The 18,286-nt window shown below is 34.8% G+C and overlaps 2 protein-coding genes across 13 annotated transcripts in view; one reads left to right on the forward strand and one right to left on the reverse strand.

The window, feature by feature from the left end:
• Positions 1 to 18,286, forward strand: part of LOC126755348 (putative ATP synthase subunit f, mitochondrial) — a 565,888-nt gene that overhangs the window by 327,824 nt on the left and 219,778 nt on the right. The window contains exon 1 of one of the 4 annotated variants that reach the window (XM_050467849.1): positions 14,835 to 14,838. The exons of the other annotated variants lie outside the window; for them this stretch is intronic. The gene's annotated coding sequence lies outside the window, so the exon portion shown is untranslated. Of the gene's footprint in view, positions 1 to 14,834; positions 14,839 to 18,286 lie in introns of those variants that run through there. 4 annotated transcript variants of the gene reach the window in all.
• The window catches only part of LOC126755323 (F-actin-uncapping protein LRRC16A), a 108,098-nt gene that overhangs the window by 67,150 nt on the left and 22,662 nt on the right, over positions 1 to 18,286 (reverse strand). The window lies entirely within an intron of this gene.

Consider the following 18,286-nt stretch of genomic DNA (forward strand, 5'->3'; position numbering starts at 1 on the left):
ATACTTATATGAATGCAGTGGTGTAATTGTGTTTACAACACTTTATATGCACATGACGAGCAATTAAAATTGTGCTCCTAGCCATCTCGAACGGTAATGACCATACATCATGACCACGCTGGCACTTGTTTTCGATGAATCGCCAGTAAAAGTGTCATTTGAGTACTAAAACAGGCATAAATGCATATCTACATGTTTGGATGCACGAGTGCTTTTGGCAATAGGAAGTGTTCGATATTTACCGGCTCGTTACGAGATTGTCAACAGCTATTCGTTAACGTTAGGTACACTTAACAAACTACTCGAAAATTTTTAATCGACACTGGAAATTAATACAAACCAAAGAACGCTATTAAATTCGTTAACTTAGTATATGAAAATATATGTATGTGTATGTATATATATTTTGGAAAACAATCATTTTAAAGTTTTGAAATGATAGTACCTGAGACCATCGAATCAAATATATAAGTAGCACAAATTTCATAAACCTGCGTGTGAACTAGAGATAGAATAGAAACTCTTGTATTTAAATGGATAATTTTGTTGTTGCTTCCGGATGAAAGTTTTTTCACTAGCAAGGCTTAGAAATCATGCTTGAAATGTAGGCAGAAAGTACAGATCAGAAAAGACAACTACAGCCGATGATATTTATAGGAAATAAAGACTAAATTTATTCTGGAATTAAATCTCCGCAGGTAGAATAGAAAGATGTTTACAAGACTCTCGAAGACGTCGAGAACGTTACTGGAATATAGTTCTTTCAACGAATATATTTTATATTTGACGTATTTAAGTTAAATTGGAATAATCGCGTCTGGTAGAACAACCTAGCGTTCATCAGAGATATACTATGAATATCGTCTGCAGATCTATCAGGATCTGCGATGGATTTTTCTAGCGTGGTGTAAGCCTAATTGTAAGAATGTTGGCAAATGGACCGAAGTAGAAACAAAAATTTAGAGGCCAATGTAATAAAAATGAAATCAAAGAACTTAAACACAATTAGTGAAGCGTTGGATATAACGAATGTTTTTTGGCCTTTTTGATCTTTGAAAATGAACAGATTTACTCCCAAACAATGTTTGCAAATTGAACAAATTTACGACCAAAATAGTGGTTCGGTTCATGCGGTGGGAGTTTTGTTGTGATGAACCTCAATTTTCGTTGAATGTGTTCATAAACAAAATTGTCGCATTTGGAGTATTAAGAATCCACAAACCATTGTTTAGACGCCTCTTTAGACAGAGGGAATAATTGGCCTACATTTTAATTTGGAACGCTATAGGGGCATAAATAAAAACTTTTCCTTGCCTAAATGGGGGCAAGTTGATGTGGAAGACCATTGGTTTACAGAAACAACCATTTTATTGGCATAATATTTTGATAAGCGCATTATCTCGCGTCGTAGGCCTATGGCGTGATTTCCAAGATCTTAGGATTCAACACCGCTGGACAAATTTTTATTGGGTTATGTGCAGACACTTGTCTATGCTAATGATCCCATGAGGTTTGACGCCTTGGAAAAGAATATTCGGTGAGTATTGATGACACACATAATGACAAGCCCTTATCTTTTCTCTAAAACCACATATCTTGTTTTGGACTCAAGGAGGACAACTATTCATGATATGATTTCATTTATCAACAACTGGTCAAGATTCTTAGAAATGATGTTTTTTCAATAAAACGTTAAAGTAATTTTTTTTTCTAATTATAAGGACAGCACTGTCTATGTATGCTCTATAGGTCTTTATCACTTAATATGTACCCCATCCTCTTCATGTTTCCTACCTATCTTCTTAAGAATCTTGAAAAGTCAGAACTTTTGAAATAATTTCTGCTATGATTAAGTTAATATCATAATATGACAAATGTACATTTACTACAAACTCACCGAAATATTGCTTAATATGCCGTTATTTATCTTACTTAGTATTTAGTATCAGCTGCGATTATGACTGTCATTTTCATACCCCTATAACGCACACACACACACCCTTGGCCGCAATTCTATTAGAAGCAACAGCATTGAAACAAGTTCTTTACCGTATTGAGGCACAAAGCGCATTTGTGCCACACATTTAAAGACACCGTCACAGCTGCAACAAACCGAACTCAATCATAACAATGTCAAATGAGAAAAGCAGCAGAAAATATGAAGTAAATAAAAACAATCACGCGCTCTGAGCGCTTAGTGGCACTTCGGCTGCGCTAGCAAAGGGGCAGGTGTTTTGATAAGAAATAGTGTAAGTTGTGTTGCAACAATTCTCCTATGCTTCTGCATTTTCTTATTTTCTCCAATACTTTGGCTATTTCTTGTTTTGTTTTGTTTTTAGAAAAAGCTGGTTTCACTTGTAGAGGAATTGTGTCAACAGCAGCAACAAAGAAAACAAGCAGCCCAACTGCAGCCACTTGGTTAGCCATTAACTACCTGCATGTACAAATACCTTTTTGCAGCTCAGTACACATAAAAGTAAATAAATATTCATTTTGTATGCACTTACAGCTTAGTATATGTACGAATGCGTGTATGTAAGCGCGGCCATATGAAAGCGACAACGATGAAACAAAAGAAGTCAATTGCTTTCAACTTGCAACACTTGAATGCCACGCAATCCAGCAAACAATTGCCACTTCGCGCACCTTGACTCAGCCATTCTGAGCTGAGCGAGCCGTGACTTAAATGCACCTCAAGTGTGAATTGCACATAAGGTGTGCAAGATTAAGCACATAAAACTGTTAACTCACTTTAGAGTTTTTAGTATATTTAAAGGTGTTTTGTTTTTATTTTAGTCGTTTCCTACTTTAAGCTTCGCTATTGGAGCCACATTTTAATCAGCGGAAGCTGAGTTAGTGACTCTTCGGTGGACGAGTAGGATCCCGAGAGGAATTTTAATGTTCTTCCAACACTTTTATGTTTCTGCATATTTCTCTCTTTCCAAACAACTCCAAGAATAGTATAAATGAAATTTCATAGCCTCGTCATGTCGTTCTTTATTTTTGAGGAAGTTTGATAATGACACCTGACGGCATGAATTAAGCAAACTTTGTTTACAATTACTGTGAATGTTTGACAGTTTGTTTCGTTTATGACGCGCCGTGTTGTCTCTATCATTCTTGGTATAACTAAGTATAATAAAGTTTCTGAAATTTCTAGGGAATTAAACGTAAGATCATACAACAAGTTTACCCTATTACTTTATAACACATTTATATCGATAAATATAAGTAATATCTATATATTAAATATATCATGGTTCTAGAAAGGCTCTAGGTTTATTAGAGACTCAGATTAAATTAACGCTTTCACGATGAAACAGAAAAAATCACATAGCAATGGTGTATACGAATAATTTTATACTATTTCTGTTTTTGATAACACTTACAAGTTACAAGTAATATTTTTATTTGCTTCTATTAGGTTAGTACCACGGCAGGTTAACTCTGATTTGTTTATTATTGGATTAGGACTCTTAAAAAATTCCTTTTCAGGATATTCCAAATTTTTTGGAGGATTTTTTACCATTTTTTCTATCAAAATGACATTTACAAAGATTTTTCCAAAAAAAAAAAACTTCAGGTGGGTGGTTTTTAAAAAGCTTTCTTATCAATCTTTGAAGACAATTTAACCTATTAATTCAGTTTTATAAATCGTTTGCATAATTTCAAAAACAAACAAAAATTTTTACACTCTTATACGCTCTTTGAAATATTTTCTCTTTTTAGCATCAGATTTACTACGGAGGCTGCTATATATATTTCTGGCCTAGGCAACACTAAGTGTTGCCAGGTGCAATCTGACATTTCCATAGGAAAGTTTGACATTTTTTGAAATTATCTTCAAAAAGCATAAAGAAAATTTTATGCGTTTTTTTTTTTTTAAAAAGTTATCATCAAAAATCTCAGAACGTTTTGTCATTTAATTGTGAATTGTTTTATTTACAGGGAATTAAAAAATTCATCTCGGCCAAAAAATGGAATTAACTCGTGAACATTTTCGTGCGATCATTTTGCACAACTTTTGACGTGGATTATCACGAAAAGAGTGCATCGATGAACTAAAATCTTTGTATGGCTATGAAGCACCATCCTATAGCACTGTGAAAAACTGGTACAACGAATTCAATCGTGGCCGACGCTCGCTCAAAGACGAATTCCGTGAAGGTCGTCCAAAAACAGCCGTTGTGCCAGAAAACATCGATGCCGTACGTGAACTGATAATGCAAGACCGTCATGTAACATACCTTCAGATAGAGGCATGCCTATGCATTTCTCCCACCAGCATACATTCGATATTGCATGAACACCTGGCCGTAAAAATGGTTTGTTCTCGTTGGATCCCGCACTATTTGACAATCGCTCAAAAAAAGGCTCGTGTGGATTGGTGTAAAGAAATGCTGAAAAAATACGATCGCGGTGCTTCAAAAGACGTTTATAAGATCGTCACAGGTGACGAATCATGGATCTATGCGTATGAGCCCGAAACAAAACAGCAATCGACCGTGTGGGTTTTCCAAGACTAGCCAAATCCAACGAAAGTTGTTCGTGGAAGAAGCACTTCGAAGCAAATGGTCACCTGTTTCTTCGGCAAAACTGGTCATGTGGCGACTGTTCCGCTTGAGCAACGTAGGACCTTCAATTCTGAGTGGTACACCACCATTTGTTTGCCTGAAGTCTTCCGAGAAATTCGAAAAACGAACAGGAGAAGACGAATCATTGTGCACCATGACAATGCGAGCTCTCACACATCGGCTCAAACCAGCGCCTTTTTGACCGGCCAAAACGTCGAATTGATGGGTCATCCGCCGTACAGCCCTGACTTGGCACCCAATGACTTATTTTTATTCCCACACATCAAGAAAATAATGCGTGGTCAACGATTTTCGTCGCCAGAAGATGCTGTTGAAGCATTCAAAAACCATGTTTTGGAGGTGTCTCAATCGGAGTGGAAAAAGTGCTTCGAAAATTGGTTTGAGCGCGTGCAAAAGTGTATAAATCTTGATGGAGAATATTTTGAAAAACAATAAAACCATTTTCGTTGATAAATATTCCTATTTTCATTATTAGGCCAGAAATATATATAGCAGCCCTCGTATTATATGTTTGTATGTGTCATTGCAATTTCATCTGTCTCATCACAACAGTTTTTGCTCTATAACATAAGTGTTTTTATGAGGTCAAATTAATTATATACTTAACATTTGACTGCTCGCCACTTGCAATTTGTAACAAGAACCCTCTATATGTATGTAGGTACATATACATATGCTCTAGCAACATGTTGCACGGAGTATAATAGTTTAGTTAACATAACGGATGTAACCCACATCTAAAATTGTAATAGTTTTTGAAATTTGTATATATGTATATACGATCAGTGGGATCACATAAATCTAATCTGGGTATCATTGATTCCTGACTCTTTGACATTATACCGTTTCTATCGGTAATATGAAAAACTTCCCGTTAAGATTTGGTGGCAACCTTTCGTTTAGCATTTTGTAAGTCGATACAAAAAATGGTTAAAAATCGTCAGTACTTTTCCTTAACCCCCATATACCCAATAAAATAATTTTAACCCTCTGATGTGGTTTAGTGAGTCGAATGTCTCAAAAAGTTAATCTGATTTCGTTCTATTTATCATATGTTATACCCAATATAATTAATTTTATACATTCGGTTGATTTTAGACAGCATTAACAGTGTGATTCCGGGGGACTATCAATAAAATTACCAGAAAAAGAAATACATTGAAAATAATCATGTGATCCTGACTTTAAAGTAGATATTTCAGATATGATGACAGCTCTTAATGAGTCTTTATGGTTTTAAATTATTCTTGTTTATATAAAGATTTATTTAATATTTTTATGGCCTATTATTTGTGACAAATGGACGATCAGCTACCATTCGGCCATGCACGCCTATCGTGGTTGCTTACTTTTTTAGATTATTTTTCAGCACTTAATTTCAGTTCGCCACTCACAGGCGCTACTCAATCGCACAGTTTGGCATATAATATAAATATATACATACATATGTATGTATGTATGCGTAGCAATTCGGGATTACGTGAGTATGTTCTTCCACATAAAAACTCTTATCCATAACTGTATGTATGGGCTTCCTTTCTTTATTAATTTTTAAATTAAAATAATTTGTGTCGTGGAAATGAGTCACGGTCTCAACGCAGAGAAATAAAAGTGTGGCAGAGAATAAAAATCTGCGGTCTCTGCGTTGAGACCGTGATTCATTATCATCAAATATTTTGAATTATCGAAATTTTTCTTAGAAAACAAAATGTTTTATTAAATTATAATTGTTATCATAAACTAACATACATATGTTCTTGCATTCTATCAGCACAAGTTTTTATAACTCTGTCTACGAGGTTGCCTCTTTTATTTCGGGATTACAGCATCAACAGTTCCCGGAACAAACTGATTTTGGACGACCTTCACGAAATCTCTCTTGGATTGAACTACGACCTCGATTGAATTCACCATATCAACATACTGGTCTTTGATGAAGTTTCATAGTCAAAAATTTAATTAAGTTCATCGATGCACTGTTGCCGGGTTAATTCAAGACGAAAGTTGTAAAACAAAATTCGCGATTTAATTTCATTTTTTAACCGAGATGAATATTTTAAGTTACTGTAAACAACACAAGTAACGCCGATATGTCAAAACGTTCTGAGTATGTATAACATCAACATTGCAACATTAGAGTTGCCAAATCCCGAAATATAAAAGGTAACCTACGTATTTGTAATTGTACTCTTAGGTACTTATTGCTATAAGTCAAATGAATTTATTTTCGAATAAAAAGGTATAAGAATTAAGACGAAAACGAAAGTCAGGCGACTGAAAATGTTAATATTGTTTATGGTCCCTATACTGCAACAACTAATCACGAGTAAGTATGAATCCGTTGATTCTGTTCTGGTAATTATTAAGTCAAAGATAATAATCGTCGATATTATCGATAAATAATGAAAATCGTTGAGTGCGACCTTCACGTAAGCTCTACTTTAATTGCTCTGGAGGAAAGCATTAAAAACAAAAACATTTCGGATTGTTAAGGCTGGCTCGATGCCTAAAAGCTTCTTAGACAGAAAATTCTTTATTAGATTCAAAAAATCATTGCTAAATCGTAACAAACTCGATTAAATTCTGAAGCTGATGGGTACAGGTGATGAAAAGAGCGTTTTGTGATCTTTAAGATAACTTCAAGCGAAAGGGCGAAAACGGCGAGCCAACGCAAACAGTGAGGATTAACGGTTTGGCGGTAGGGAATCATCTACTATGACATGTTCTCCCTTCCGAACCTCTTTATTTAGACCGTATAAAAACAGCAGTCGCCTAGATGCAGCATGTTTGGGCCAATAGCAAAAAAATCATATTCCATAAGGACAACACCAGGGCGATAGTGATTCACAAGAAACTCCAGGCGCCTGATCAGAGGGTTCTTAGGCATCCGCCTTATAGTCCATAACTCGAACCAACTGATTACTACCTGTTCCTCCTGATTTTGCTGGTGTAAAATTCATCTCAAGAGAAACTTGTGAAATTTGACTAACACAGGTTTTTGCCAAAATGAACATGGGTTCCCTGAGAGTGGCATTATGAAATCATCTTCAAAATGACAACAAGTTAACGAACCAACCGCTTCACATTCGGCATAAATCGGATCATTCTAATACTTCAATTCAATGCAAAAATATTGGAATTTTTACTACATATTATTTTACTTGCAAAATTTAGGTTAATGTATAAGTAATACTAATAGTCATATTTTAGATAAGCAATTACGAATAACAGGAAAATATATATATTTTTTCAGAATCGCATGTTTACACAATTATTTGAGTTAATTGACTTTTGGGCTTCTGGTTTTTGCTTCGCTTTTACCATTTGTATATTTGCGATTTGTTTGAAACTATTTTCAGATTTTCCAATTGAGTTGGCAGCTTTGAGTGCTGTATATGGCTTATATTTGTATTTAATTGCGTTTGATCAAAACTAAAATAGTGTGAATACACAATTTTGAAATAAAATTGCACAAACACCATGTATTTACATGCACACATACATACTTATATAAAATTCAAATTATTTACAGTTAAAAAAATGGCAGCGCGAACTCGGAACTGTAAATTTCATTTTACGAATGCGCGCTTCTTTGTGGTCTATGGCATTTTCACTGATTATCACATCCAGAAACAACTGTACCAACATACTAAACAAGTTCATAATAATAGTACCATATTTTTTCTGATTCCGTGCAGAAATACGGCATAGACTGGATTTTTTCTCATTTTTTGAAATAAAAGTATAGTAGAAAATGCATATGCTAAACACAAAGAGAACTCATCGCTTTTCACCCTCATCACCAGATCTCACTTTTTATCCGTTGACAGTACTTAGTCCAAAGAACCCGGTCACGGGTTAATGCAGACTGTAGAACTCTCCGAGGCATCTGAAGATCTTCCCGAGAAAATGATTAATCATTAGTTTGCTTGTATTGACTCAAAATTGATATATTTAAAACACGAAGTTTCGTATTTTTACAGTTTAAGACAAATGTTTTATGAAAAAGCATTTGTGAACTACTTTTTATGTTTATCTCGTTAAAGTTATAAAAGAAATGAACTGTCAAAATTTCAAAGTAATTGTAAATAATAATTTTTTTTATTTCGTTCACGATGTCATGAATTAAGGGGTTATGTCAACGTGCACGTCCGAAAAAACGTGGTTTTCGTTGATCCTTTAGAGGCATTTTATAATACAAAATATAATGTACTTTTTAATCGGCGGTGCAGATTTTTCTGCTAAAAATTGACTCAACCCTAAAAAACAAAAAATTATATATTATTATCACTATAGATGAATGCAGATAATGTTAGAAGGACTTGTCAAAATTTTGATTGAACACAAAAGAGCGGCTTTCCGATTTTTTTGTTATAAGAAACATTTTACTTCAGAGTGGACCGAAAAAATAGAAATTACTATCCAAAAATATATTCCTTTGATCATTACCTGTCAAATATATCTAAGAAGGTCGTATAAAAATTTCACTTTCATCGATTCAGCAGTTTTGGACAAATTTTTCACACTGACTTCGAAAACATTTTGAAACAAACGCGTTTAAAGGTTTGGGAGTCGATTACACTGAATTCAAAACACCGCTTACAAAACTATAACATATACACCATATTATATATATGTCAAGAATGTCAAGAATCGATTCTTAATCGACTTCTGACTCAAAAATGGGTATTTTCGAGTAGACAATCGGTAAAATTGCCAGCATTTGCGCGCACATTTAATCACCTCCACACAATAACCACCACAAAAAAAATGATTTTTTTCCATCGCATCAAATAATGGAATTCATAGGAGAACATCTTTTGACTGAGCTGGTAATTTCACGTTATGGGCCGGTAGATTTGGCGTGATATCACATCGTCTTTGCGGACAATTCTGCTTCGATTCAGACCTTGTCATCAGTTACCAGTCGAAATGCTCGAAAGAGTCATCGAAAATTGGACGTAAAACGTAACCGCGGAAAAAATTTTAAAGGGACAATCTTCAAAAAATAAATACCAAAGAATGTTCTTCGGAATGACAATATTTAATAGGGAATAATTTGAAGTTTCTGTGCTTTTTCTCTAAAAAATAGGAAACCTCGAAATGGAGCCCCGTTTATATATTTTGATAATATGGTTTCTTTCTGGATTTTTAAGGCTTCGATGTGTCAAACTTATTTTACCGAGTAATCAAACGAAAAAAAATTTTTTTTTTTTTTGTATATAGTAACGTATCGAAACTATCGTAATCGCTATTTCTATTATTTTTGCTCTAGTATTTGAGCCCACATTTCCACCTACCGATAGACGGATATGGTTTGATCGGCGCAGCTCAGATATATCGGAACAATTGAACTCACAGCAAATCTGTTGTAAATAAAATTTGAATTCTTAACTTCAGTTTGGTGTGAGCAAATAACCATAGAACATTACGGAGCTCAATCGTAGCAACAAAATGCAGCATTCTTTATCGATGCTTTATTTTTGGTCATTGCGCGTTTAAAGCAATTTTCATTTAAATTAAAAAGCATACAATCGACTAAATGTAATTTGCGCTATCTTCATTCGCAGCCATACGCCAGTATACGCCAGGCGAACGTGCGCCGTTTACACTCGATTGAGATTTCGGCGAAAGAACGTTTGTGCTCAATAGGCAACGCTTGGCAAGCAACCAACCGACTATAAGGCAAAGCAATTGGGCAGGCAGTCAAGCAAACAAACATTCAGCAGGCAGGCAGGCAAGCAAGCAGGTACTTAAATGGCAGAAGGCTGTGGAATACTTAGCAGCAGAACGGTGGAAGTGGGTTAAAACCAGTCGCGCAACAAATTGCTAAATGCACGCCACAAATCGAAACTGTTGCAGCCTCAATACGAAAACGTTCTGCGAATTTTTTTCACAAACAACAACACATACATACGCACACACATATACATACATACATACATATATAAAGTTGTCGATGCGCGTTGCGTATTTTGAGGAAAATGGCAGGTTTTTTGCATTTTGAATGTTGCTTTGTTTACGTTTTGACACCAAAATCCAATTGCGTTCACAACGCGCCTTCAAACGCGAGCGCGCGAGTGAAATGCTGTCTGGCCTAAACTGGTTGCTCGCATGTATTTGGATTTTGGCCAAGCCAAGCGCGCACAGTAGCTAATGCCGCACTGTCCGAGTGCCTTTTATCAATTGCGTTAATTAATTTCTAGTCCATTTTATTCATTTATTTATTTCCACTCTTCTTTGTGCTTTATTTCCGCCATGCAGTTACGATAAATATTTGTGTACGCCAACAACCACTCATGCATGAACAGCTTACGTATGAAAAGGGTAACAAATGAAAATGGGAATAATGTGGCAACGCTTAGTCGCCGGCCGCCTGCCTGCCTGGACTAATTGTGTTGGCGAGTTTGCGCACATTTCCATTTCAATTTGGTGCACTTCGCAATTGATTGGCATGCGACCAGCGCTGCTCAAACGTTGGCACGCCGGCACGAGCTGCACTCGAATATCCATTAGCCTTTTGCAGATCTGCGCGTTTTAAAGTCACACAAGCGTTGGCATGGTGCGAATTTTCTCAAGCAAATTTAATTTATGCGCGCTAAAAACCGCCGTCTGCTCAGTTAGCTGTGACGAATGCTGATTTTATTGCCGGTGTGTCGTTTACATATGTACATATCGCGGCTATAAAACTAGTATCAACATGCCCACTCTTTCATGTTTGAATTTATGCTAATCAAGTTAATGAAGCTCGCGGAAACTGGCACAGCTCCGGTGCTGGTCAAGTGACGCCACTGCATACTCGTCTATTGGCCGGTTGACTGACCCATTTACGTTTCAACTTTTTAGCATCACAAACGGCATTTCACAGACGCGCCCAAAACCAATGAAATACGAGAATTTACGAACTAGCGGCTGGTATTCTTCTATTCCAGCTCCTTACCCCGAGCGAGCATTCGCTTTCAGTTAATTCAGGTTGGCTTCGATTTCTTTTAAATAACGTTTTAACAGTTATCAACTTCTGCCTTTTATATACGTGTTCGCGTACCGCCCGCGTGCTCTTTGCTCCGAGCATAAATTAATTTAGCAGCGGTAGCTTTTAAGAGCACTTATCTCTCTTTCCAACTATTAAGCTAGCTATTAGCTTACTGATCAGTTGGCTTAATGCTTTAAGCTTATTCAAATATTCAACAATAAGCAAAATTCAATAAAGATGTGGAATGCAACAAATACTAAGAGTATCGATGTCAATAGAGTATAACACATAATTGGGTGTTATTATAAGAGCGAAATAGCGGAAATATATTTCCTGTGCTAATTTACTTTTTTCATGAGTGTTACCTTTGAATGTAATTCCATTGTCCGAAGTTTAAACAAATTTTGCAAAATGTGTTGGTAAATAAAAGGCAAGTAAAATTCCTATATAAAACAATGCAGAATGATTATTAAATAGTTTTCATGCTCTAGGTAAATTAGAACGGTAATACTTCTTTTCATATTGGGTGATTCAAGTAGAAGTCCTATGTAAACAAGCAAACTTGCCGCATTTGTGACGAGAAGCAACCTAAAGAGATTCAAGAGCTGCCATTTGAACCAGAAAAAGCATCAATATGGTGTGGTTTGTGGGATGGTGGAATCATCGGTCCATATTTCTTCAAAAATTATGCCGTCAATGGCGACCGTTATTGCGCCATGATAAGCGACTATTTGATGCCTGAAATTGAGGGTCGTGATCTCGGCGACGTTTGGTTTCAACAAGACGGCGCCACTTTCCACACATCGCATCAATCAAGGGGTTTATTGAGAGAATACTTCGGTGTGCAGATAATTTCATATCTAGGGACGGTCGATAGGATACCAAGATCTTGTGATATCATAACGTTAGACTTTTTCCTGTAGGGATATGTAAAGTCTAAACACTATGCGGAAAATCCCACTTCAATTCAGGCCTTGGAGCAAAACATCACGCGTGTCATTCACCAGTTACCAGTGGAATACTTTAACGAAGTATTGAAAATTGAACTCAACGGATGGACCATCTGAGGCGTAGTTGCAGCCAACGAACCAACGCTCGTAACGATTGGAGTTGTACCTCTCTTTATAGAAGATTTTGAGGAGGGATCTTGGTTCTCGTACAAGAATTGAAGCCGAATGGCCCACAGGCACGTCGCAGTTTCGGTAAATAGGTCGAAAACAAGATGGCCACCGATCCCGATTTTCGGAAGATTATTTTGTTCCGCGATGAAGCTGACTTTTGGTTGAATGAAGCCGACCATAATATTACAGTCAATAAAGAACACTATAGAGCCATGATTAATGACTTTTTCGCGATTGAATTAGAGAATGTTGAAGTACAGGGTTTGTCCAGAAAGTAACAGGACTGATTTTCTTTCGCCGCGACTGTACTTCGAAGCGTGCGTGCACCGACTGGATTCAATATAGGGCGTTTATAGCTAACGAACGAGCGAAAATGCAGCGTTCGTTAGAGCAGAGGTAAGCGAAATTTGGAAAATCTGTAACAGAAACGTTTGATATGAGCAAACAGGCTTACCCAGGTGTTGCTTTAAAACGAAGTGGTGTTTCGGTGGCACCAGGCTTTTTTGGATAACCAGGAAGAGGTCGCTGATGAAGACCGTGCTGGGAGACCTGCGACTTCGACACACCGACAATGTGACTCGTGTACGTCCAGTTGTTAAATTTATCAAAATCTGTGGTACATGACATTGTGACGGAGCACTTGAAGGTGTGCGCGAAGATGGTACCAAAAGTGCTCACTGACGACCAGAAACGCCCCGGCTCACAGCGCCTTTATTGTTAAAGACAAACCATTATCTTAATATTAAATCTAAATTCTTGACAGTAACATAAATTTATGCGCATTTTATTTCTGCTTGAAATAATCATCTGGTTCCGCCGCCGTGATATTTAAATATGTGACCCTAAACACCTTTAAAGTTTTTTTTTTCTTTAATAACTATTTCAAATTAGAGTTTTCAATATATAAATTTTAATTACATAATAATGAAAGTTGTTTCGGAAAATATTCTCTCGGAATATTGTAACCATTAAGTACTTTACCGGATGGAAAATATTTACGAAAAATTCTTCTTGTCATTTTGGGAGAGAGATCAAGTGCTCTTGCATTCATACTATCATACCGTCATTCTCGTTTGAATTCATATAGTACCTTTTCATCATTACATCTCGCACCCTTTTTCCATAAGCTGACCTCTACAATTTCATAAACAGTATACAAAATACAGCTAAATTATGTCATAAGAAATTAACGACTATTTTCATTACAGTCTAAATTTTAAGCATTTTCAAGCAAGCACGTAATATCATGTTCAGACCGACACTTAATCACACGATTTCGGCTGTTGAATGGATTATCCCACTAATCTTAAAAATTTATCAAGATTTCGCAATACAAAATTGAAACTGATCCACGCTAAATCTCTCTGTGCGACTCTGATTTTGCGCAATCTACTTGTCAGCACTGGAAATCTGTTACATTATCACAGCTGATTTAGACAATACAAAGGGAAAAAAATGTAAACAAACAATTTTTTTTTAAAGCAATGAATCTAATTTCATCTGAAAATCGACTTAACAAATGAAAAAATGCATCCATTATTTCTATTATATGGAAAATATTAAAAAAAACCGTCTTTTTATTTCAAAAAACTATATGAAAATCTTTTCTTTTGATAAATATTAAGCGATGTGAATTCTTGAATGACAATAACAGCTGTTTTTTGATCTTTCTAACGGCAGTGAGAACACTGTTGGATTATGAAATGCTTAAATATAATCTAATCTTTTAAATTTTCGGTTTGAACATGGTATAAGCTTTTGCAAGATCCCGCACGGTTTCCGCTTTGGTGTCACAAACAATTAGAATTTTGAGTTCCGACTGAGTTTGATCGCTAGAATACACAATAATTGCTTTCAATTCACAAAGTTTGGAGAGTGGCGAATCGAACAAACAACTGGTATAAATGCATTAGTTTGACATAACCATATTTATGGATACACATGCAAACTCTATTGTTGAATTATACCGGAAAACTTTCTTCGTTTTTTGTTATGTCTTTTACTGATATTTTATTTTCTCAATAAACAGATGATCTCCTTTTTTCATTGAATATTCTGTTGTGCATCTTAAAACCCATTGTTTCAGCATATAGGTAGATATCCAGATAGCATATATTTAACTGATTTTGCCGTGAAAATTGTTGAAGAATAAATTAAGGTCAGTAGGGTAATCATTTTTCAAAACTTTTTTTTTATTTGCATTTTCAGTTCCCTTATACCCTTAAAATTATTGTAGAAACCCACTTTACCATTGGAAGGTTTCGAAAAAGAAAGAATAAATTAACGCCTAAAAACTTTAAACGCGTTTTTCTCAAAACACATTTTTTAAACTGGCGGACATGATACCGGTCGAACTACTCAACCGATTTGTTTACTTTTTTTAAATGTTTACAAAACGCCTGGCTATTTTTTTATTTTTTATAATTTATTGGCAATGTTATGACAAAATTTATGTAAAAAAAAACATGAGGAAAAATTAAAAAAAAACATTAATTAATTTTTTATTTATCAACATTTTTTCAAGATTTTAGTAAGGACAATAACCATTAACATACTTTTTAAGAATAAATTGGGTTTTTGTGTTTCCAGTGTCCGCCAGTGAAAAAAACGCATCTCATTCACCCAGCCATTTCTCCGGCAGCTGTCATCAAAAAATTCCGAAAAAATTTGTTTATACACTCCACGATATACCTTATGATACGTGAAAAAAGTTCTATTGTAGAATAAAAATTTCTATGAAAAAAAAATGTCAAAAAAACAGGCCAAATTACCCTACTGACCCCTTAACGTCTAAAAAGTATTAATTGTGCTGGCAAAAAAGTATAATGAAAAATATGTGAGCTCATGTGTAGCAATTATAAAATTATTGATAAAGGCACAAAACTTATCGGGTTAACTTACATGTATGGTTGTGTATATATGAAGATATGTATTTCAAAACGATGCATATAATTTGAAAAACGTAAACAACGGCAGAGTGGGAATTGTGCTCCAAAGCTGGCTTCACGACACATTTGTGCTAATATGAAAATACACTTGCATGTATGTATCGCTTTTACCATACATACCGACTTATATTTATTATTTTCCTCTTCATTTAAATTTTACCTAGCAAGTTTGTTCAATTTTTTGCTCACAATGTTTTTATCGGCTACGAGTGCGAAATTTGGTTCATATGCCTATTTAACGGCTAAATAATTGCGATGATTTATCCAAGGTGTGTCTATTGAATACTTGATTTTATACATACATATAGTACATACATATGTGAGCTATAATTAATGGGTTATAAATACAACAACTGGAATATGCAAACATGCATTCGTACATGACATGTGTAAATGGAAATAAATACGAGGCATACGAAGAAAGCATTTCTCGGAATTGGTTAAAAAATAAGTGTGTATCAACAAGTAGTGCAAAGGTCTTCGAAAATAAACGAACCTGGAAATGATATTATAATACAACCTAATCGCAAATGATTTGGAAATATTAAACAAAAACTTTAGTTGAACCAAAGCTGAACTAACCTTCAGCATAATATAAAAAAAGTTTAGATACAAGAACTTGGTTTGTAACACTAGTTTATATGATAGCTATATGAATTTTAATTATGCATATATCTCACCCATTGACCAATATTTGCGGTTAAAAGTCAATTTTAGGAACTGGGTTCCACATAGTCGGAACCTAGAGACTTGAACTGTTTTAGTTGAATTTGGACATTTTTTGATCATAGGGTGGCATACTTTATTGGCATTATTCGTGCCAGGTTTCATTCCGTTTCAGTATTAATTGTTTCTTGATTTGTGGACTGGTAAGTTAAATAATCAAGTGGATTTTAAAATTGTGTTATATAGAAAGTAGGCGTGTTTGTAGTCCGATTACGCCCATTTTCGCACAGTAACATAAAAATGTAAGAGGAATGTCACGCACCAATCGCATTAATCGATGGATTTGTTGAGAGAACCCTTCGGTGAGCAGATAATTTCACGTTTTGGGCCGTTCGATTGGCCACCAAGATCGTGTGATATATCTTGTTTGAGGTTGTGGAGTAATTTTTATCAGAAAAATTTATTTGTTCTTATTAACTAACCTTCTTCAACCATATTAAGTAATCTAAGGTCGAATCAGACATGCGACTCGAAATCTACTAAGGTTGCGAGGTGCATTAGAAACAAATCTTCATTCATAAAATAATTATTTTTATAGGTTTTCGCGCATATACTCGTAAAACTACAAACTTCCTTAACCGCAAAACTGAATTCAATAAAGAGACGTATAAGAGTATTTTTCAAATTTAATTTTTATGGGATTTATTCATAACATTTTGCATTATTTTTAGCTTAAAGCTTAGTGTTCCTATAGAGTTCCATAATCATATGGTAGCAAATACGAATCAACATCTTTAGTTACATAACTATATTTTAAATTATATTTGTATAACTTATCAAATTTATTGAAATAACGTGTTTTAAAGAGCTAGACGAGGATCTGTAATACTTTTAGAGTATTTTTTTTAGATGCCAACCTTTTAACCCTTAATGTTTGTTTAAAAATATTCGAATATTTTACCCAACAAACTACTTGGATTAGTGTGGTCGAATGATTTGATTGATTTGTGAGAAATAATCGCCATTGATCCAAATACACCAAAGAATCGGTTTAGCTTTATCATTACTTAGTTTCAAAATGAACTTGATTTACTGTCAGTAATATCTTTGGTAGAAATTTGACTTAAATCTGCTCAGCTTGATATCTCCAATAACATTTATTTTATGAATTTAATTGAATAAAATCTATTAAAAAGTTGGCAACCCTATTCAAAAAGATTTCCAATTCAAAGTCATCTTAAGTTTAATAGACACATTGTATGAATTTGTTTAACTTGCAAATAGTATGGATTTCAAAAGCTAACCAGGCGGCAATACTTCTCAAATATGGTATGTATATTCTAATTTTATTAAACGCCTTTAGTTTGAAATCTATTTTGCTATCTTATCAAATTATTACGCTGAAACTAGAAATAGGTTACAACATTTTTCATTTTTTCTTTGAACTATTATATTATTACATAGCACAATTAAAAAAACTCTTCACTATAATTATATTAGGAGTACGTAATTTTTTATTTACCTCTTTTCCACAACAATTAACTTGTTTATTTATTTTTTTAAGTCAGTGTGGTTTTCGTTTACTTTATGTAATGGTATTTCATTCAAATGTGTTCTAGATTTCATATCTACGCATTTGTAAGCATCAACCTTACTCTTCCTCGGCAGAGTATTGACCAAATTACGTTCATACGAAGGCTGCTATATATATTCTGGCCTAGGGCAACACTAAGTGTTGCCAGGTGCAATCTGACATTTCCATTGGAAAGTTTGACATTTTTTTGCATAACATCACTCAGAACGTTTTGTCATTTAATCGTGAATTGTTTTATTTACAGGGAATTAAAAAATTCATCTCGGCCAAAAAATGGAATTAACTCGTGAACATTTTCGTGCGATCATTTTTCACAACTTTCGACGTGGATTATCACGACAAGAGTGCATCGATGAACTAAAATCTTTGTATGGCTATGAAGCACCATT

This window comes from Bactrocera neohumeralis, chromosome 4, assembly GCF_024586455.1.
Source record: "Bactrocera neohumeralis isolate Rockhampton chromosome 4, APGP_CSIRO_Bneo_wtdbg2-racon-allhic-juicebox.fasta_v2, whole genome shotgun sequence".
NCBI classification, from domain to species: Eukaryota; Metazoa; Arthropoda; class Insecta; order Diptera; family Tephritidae; genus Bactrocera; species Bactrocera neohumeralis.